This window comes from Lithobates pipiens, unplaced genomic scaffold (assembly GCF_037356315.1).
Source record: "Lithobates pipiens isolate NorthernLeopardFrog02 unplaced genomic scaffold, aLitPip1_a1.2 Scaffold_22, whole genome shotgun sequence".
Classification (NCBI taxonomy): domain Eukaryota; kingdom Metazoa; phylum Chordata; class Amphibia; order Anura; family Ranidae; genus Lithobates; species Lithobates pipiens.
This window is the reverse complement of record NW_027507784.1, coordinates 15,510,523-15,516,522: the sequence shown is the minus strand read 5'-3', so window position 1 is coordinate 15,516,522 and position 6,000 is coordinate 15,510,523. Positions and strand designations below refer to the sequence as shown.

Here is a 6,000-nt window from a genome sequence, read left to right as displayed (position 1 = left end):
GATGATGAGCTGTAAAGGGTTTTAAAGCATCTCCTATGGGGATTTTTGGGCACCGTCATTTTTGGCGACATCACGGCGCATACAATTTTCAGACATGCAATGTTTGGTATCTATTTACTCGATGCAGCCTCGTCTTTTATATTTAAAAAAAATTATATGTTGTGGTTTTGCACTAAAAATCATTTTATCGTATTTTTTCCTGAAAATTTGCATTCAATGAGCAGTTGCACAAAATATCATGTGAAACAAAAACTTGCAACTATCACCTTTTTATTCTACAGGGCTTCTGCTTTTAGAAAATATATAATGTTCTGGGGGTTTGAATAATGTTATTGCCAAAAAATTAAGATTTTTTGCATTTATGTGGAGAATAAAAAAAAATTGTTCTTGAGCCAAACTGGTTAAGGGCGTATTGTTTGAGGATCACGTACACAGCAATAATATTCTTTTATATTCTTTTCCTCCTTCCATTTTATCACTACAGCAGCACACGGCTTCACCAGCTTGGTAGCAGAAAGGTCCCCATCGATCGTCCTGTGGGAAGGTAAGGAAACGAACATTTAAGATAAAGTTTCAGAATTAGTAAATATAGTTACAGAGCAATGTCCAACAATATCTGGTAAAGAAGAGTCTGTGTCACAATACTTCAATGCTGCATTTAAAGATATAGAATAATAAAAATGAAACCCTGTAATCTAACATTCTTTTTTAAATCAATAGTCTTTATTATAGCTCAAGACTTAGACACATAATGAGATCTTTAGAAGTTAGTGGAAAAGTGGAAAAGAAAGTTACAGTGTCCAAAACTTTTACAGAAAAGGACATAAAGTAACAAGGAAAAATAATCCAATGGGCAATGGGTACATCTTTCAAAATAGCAAAGAGAAGAGAACGAAAAGCCTGTGTCCCTCCCCAGCTCAATGGTAGCATTGGGAGCGAGCTGTGAGGAGCTGCAGGACTATGGCTGAGGTAGAGGCTTTGCTGGACAGGCTTAGGGCAGAAGCAGTGACAAGGGGGGGGGGGGGGGGGGTGGTTGGCTGCAGGGACAGCTTACAGCAGCATTAGGAGAGGGGTCCCCAGAACTGAATTTAGTGGGGAGAATGTCTGCATGAGCTCGGCGGTCACAGCCGCCGGAGCACTTCTCACCAGACTCCCCCCAGAGCTCAGCAGCAACAGTCCCTTGAGGGCCCGGGGCCCCCTGCAAAACTATCAGCAGTTCGCACAGCGAGGGGTTCTGGGAGGAATCCCCAGCATGGCTGGAGCACGGCTAGTGGGGCTGATAGCAGATCTGCAGCCCCCACTAGGCCAGACATGCAAAGGGAGTCTGAACATGCCGGCTCCACCCCTGGCATTAGTGCAGTGGGGGTGAGGCTCGGGTGTGGGATGCGATCCACAGTGGCCACTGGGCTTTTTCCATCTGCAGCCAGCGGCCCCCAGACAGTGGTGGGGCATAGGACAAAGCCTGAGGAGGAGAGAAACAGGCCAACAGAGTGGTTCAGGCGGCAGAGACCCAGAAAAAGCGGCCGAGGAGTCGTTGGGCAGATCCAGCATGTGGAGGCATGGCAGAGATCATCCTCGGGATGAATCCCCCGGAGGGCTGTCAACAGGAGACGAAGAAATGATGGGCGATCGATCTGAGGGTGAGTTGTCACTTTTGGATGATGAAGTGCCGCAAAGACATCCCGCAGCGATGGCGGCGGGATGGTCGGCTGGTGGGACTCTTCTTAGGCAGCCTGGTAAGTCAGGTTTTTTTCTCAAATGTGTATTGTGGGATATGTTGGGTTGGGTATGGGTAGTGGAATTAGGCCTGGTAGTCAGATCCCCCTCCGCAGCGGGCGATTCTGCCCATTTCCCCCACTCTGGCCACGTTGGTCAGTGACCATGCCATGGCGGACCTGGAGTTAGAGGGGGTTTCTGGGGGGTTTAAAGGATTTGGTAAAACGGTTTGAGCCAGGGACAAGCGGTGTCCCATTGCTGGCTATGGCATGGGTGGCACAGGAAAAAGGGGGGGTCATGGTAGCGGGGAATCTCAATGCAGGGTTTGCAACCACGCCTCCTACGGCAGCAGCAATGCCCGCAGAGGGTGATTCGGTGATGGTAGGACAGGAGGAGTCTCCCAAGACAGCGACGGGGGACACAGCAGGGGAGGCAGTTAAAAAACAGGATCTGGTCAGGTTGGCAGACACTGCAAAATGTGAGGTTTATGTGTGTTTCGAGGGGCCTCTTGGGGCGAACCTGAAGCCGGAGGTGAGGGAAAAGATATGGAAAGGTGAGTACATGGAGATATTTGCACTTCTGCCTCTGGAGAAACTTAATTTAGATGGGGTAAAGCTGGAGGATCATAAGAAAGAGGATGAGGAGAAGAGGAGATACAGGCTTATTCCGCTGACTTTCCAGAATTGGATCCAGGCTTTCGCCATAATGGCTAGTGTGATCGGCAAGAAGAACCCTGAACATTGTTCAGCGCTGTTCTGCTACCTGGAGGGGCTTAGGATTCCGTTGACCCTGGTCAATGCACCTCTGGTGGCTTGCAATCTGCTCTCAGGTTTACACCATGTGGACGTAGTTTCGGAGAAACTAAGGAAGGAGGTGGCTTTGGGCCATTCCCTAGTTTGACATTAACTAATTTGGTGGTTTCACCTTTGGGGGTTGTGCCAAAGAAGGAGCTGAATAAATTTAGGCTGATCCACCATCTTTACTTCCCAAAGTGGGATTGGTCAATAACGCAATTAACCTGGAAATGTGTGCAGTATCATACACGTCTTTTGATGCGGCTGTATTTTGGGTTCACAAGTACGGGCAGCGTCCGCATATGGCAAAAGCTGACATAGAATTTCCTTTTAGACTTCTTCCTTTATACCCGAATAGTTTTAGGTTACTAGGTTGCCATTGGCAGGAGTAGTTTTATGTAGACCGCTGCCTGCCTATGGGTTGCTCTATTTCTTGAAGGTTGTTTGAGCAGTCTAGTTCATTCATGGAGTGGGTGGTTCGAGACATTTCGGAAGTGAATTTGATCATACACTACCTGGGTGACTTTGTGTGTGTGGGCCTGGCCTTGTCTGGGGTTCGTGCAGTCCTGTTGACTACGCTGGAACACGTTGCTGCTCATTTCGGCATCCCATTGGCCCCAGAGAAGACGGAAGGACTGACTACGGTGCTGAGCTTCTTGGGCATTGTCCTAGATTCAGGCGCCATGGAGTGCAGACTACCAGAGGATAAGCTGTTGGTGCTACAGGATGAGATTTGGGGGATATTGTGCCACTGAGACGGGAATATAGGGATGATTTAAGGATTAGGCAGGCATTTTTGAACAATTTCAATGGAAGGGCATTATAGATGTCGCCGGTTAGAAATTTTGATCTGGAACTGTACAAAGATGCGACTGGATTGGCAGGTTTTGGGGCCTTTAAGGTAAGTGTGTGGGGCCCTGGCCAGATTCATGGAAGGAGGCAGGTTTGTTGAAGAACATGTTGCTGGAGCTTTTTACAGTAGTATTAGCAGTGAAGTTATGGGGGGAGTCATTCATAAACTTGAAGGTGTGTTTTCATGGGGATAATCTGGGGGACATCAACATCAACAAAAGCAGGACATCAACAAATTGTTGGCGGCATCCCCACCGGTTGTATGGCTACTCAGACACCTAGTTTTGTGTTGTCTACAGCTGAATGTTTTTATTTATGCGATGCACCTCCCGGGAGTAGAAAACATCATTGCTGACGCTTTGTCTCGCTTTTAGTGGTAAAAGTTCTGGTAGTTTGCACCGGAGGCGGAGCAACGAGGGGTTCCTTGTCTCGAAGTGCTGTGAAGAGTTTACCTGGGTGAGTATCCGGATGCATAAGGCAGTCGTAAGCTTGGCGACATGAGTGGCATATAATAGGGTATGGCGAGAGTGGTTGTCCCTGTTGCAGGGGGTCACGAGTGACTGGGAGGATCAAGACTTGAGAATGATGGTACTGTACTTTGTTTCATGTAATTTGGAAGATGGGGTGTCGGTATCAGGGTTGGAAAAGAAGTTGGCAGGGCTGGCCTTTTGGTTTAAATTCCAGGGTTCCCCAGACTTTACTAAAGATTTTTGGGTAAGGCAGGCAATGAAGGGATACAGGCGATCCATGCCAAGTAGGAATTCCCGGCGACCCGTTTCTTTTGAATTCTTGGTTAAGTTATTGGGGCAGTTGGTTCATACACGTTCTTCCCAATATGAGGTGGTGTTATTTAAAGCTACATTTTCTCTATTGTTTTTGGGCCTTTTCGGATTTGTGAGTTGATTAGCCCTTCCAAGAATTTAAAGGGAGGTTGGGGTCAACCAAGATCATCTGTGGTGATGATCGATTGTCTATATGGGTGAGCAGATCGAAAACGGATCAGCGGGCCAAGGGGAAAAATGTACAGGTATTTGCATTACTGGATTCGCCCTTGTGCCCAGTGGGGTTGGTGAAGGAATTCCTTGCAATATGTCCAGAGGTGACGGGGTCATTCTTGGTACGTAGTTACAGCAGTTTGTTATCAAGATTTCAGTTTATTACAGTTTTTAAGAAATGTTTGGCGGCCCTGGGGTTGGGCGAGCGAAAATTTTCATCTCATTCTTTTCGTGTTGGAGCTGCTACGGAGGCAGTCAGATGGGGGTTGGACGAGGTAGTGATAAAATGCATTGGGAGATGGGAGTCTATGCGGTTTAAGTCATATGTTAGACCCCACCTGTTGACAGTTTAGCTGGTAGTGGCGATGCATGGGGTGTATGTGGGCTTTGATATATACCTGCTAAGGCAAACAATTATTGTTATATGGGTTGTTGTTTCTTCTCTTTCAGGAGGAACCCAAGGATTGGTCTGGATACTGGGCCATTCATATGTCTTTTGGGGGGCAAGGAGGGTGGGTGTACAGCCAGAGGGTAGACAGTTAGACATCCCAAGAAGTGAGGCATGTATTTATTAGGTTACTGGGGGTTCCTTGGATGCTATGGCATAGGACCATTCCAGAAGTGCACAGATTTGCACATTTGGACAGGCCTCCTGACATTGTTGCTTTGCATGTGGGGCATAATGACTTGGGACCGAGGCCCATGTTGGATATTGTGCGAGATTTCAAATATGATTTATTGCGGCTCTGCATGGCCTTTCCAGAGATGATAATAGTGTGGTCCGACATTGTGGCACGGATGACTTGGAGATTAGCGTGGTCAGTAGTGGCGATTAACAAGGCCAGGAAGAAAGTAAACAGGGAAGTCAGCAGATTTGTTGTTCGGATTGGTGGATTGGCGATTAGACACTTGGAGCTGGAAGTCGATACATGGTGTTACCTTCGTGGAGATGGGGTGCACCTCAATGCTGTGGGGATTGATATGTGGGCTCTAGGTTTGCAAGATGGGATACAGAGAGCGTTGAAGGTATGGTGGCACACATAAGGGTAAGGTTTTCCCCTTTTGTGCTGTGGCAGTTTGTTGGTCTTTTTGGGTAAAGGAAGTAACCTCGGATACAGAAGAGTTTGGGCCCCATCGGTGGTATGAGTCCCGTTGGTGGTATTCCAGCTAACGGTGGTTTAGCTGGAATTTGGTTAATGCGTGCACTGCAGTCAGTGTTTGGATGTCTCCGAGCTAGCATGTCAGCTGGAGGCCCATTTAAGTTTCAGGAACCGCAGTGCGGGATTGGATCATGTGACAGGCTTGAGGTTTTCCTGCATGGACCAACAAGTATGTAACTGACGGGTGGTGGTTTAATGGTTGTTTTATAAAGTTATGTCAACTTACTGGAGTGTTAATAAAAAATGGCTGCTATGGTCAATATTTACTCCAGCTCGGAGTGGTCTCCATTCATGGGTAAGGGCAAAGTAAAGCAGAGCAGAGCTGGGTATTGGTCTGGCATAGTTCGTTTATTATGTTGCATCTGTTATACCATGTCAAGAATGTTTCATTGTTAAAAGAAAAAAGAAAACATCAAGGGTGACATCCCAAAGGTTCCAGTGGGGTTATCGTGCCACCATTACAGATGGGCAGTACATAACGAG

The 6,000-nt window shown here is 47.1% G+C and overlaps 1 protein-coding gene across 1 annotated transcript in view; it reads left to right on the top strand.

The window, feature by feature from the left end:
* The first annotated feature begins 405 nt into the window (after positions 1-405).
* Positions 406-6,000, top strand: part of LOC143923336 (uncharacterized) — a 75,010-nt gene continuing 69,415 nt past the window's right edge. The window contains exon 1 of the mRNA XM_077446950.1: positions 406-544. The gene's annotated coding sequence lies outside the window, so the exon portion shown is untranslated. The remainder of the gene's footprint in view (positions 545-6,000) is intronic.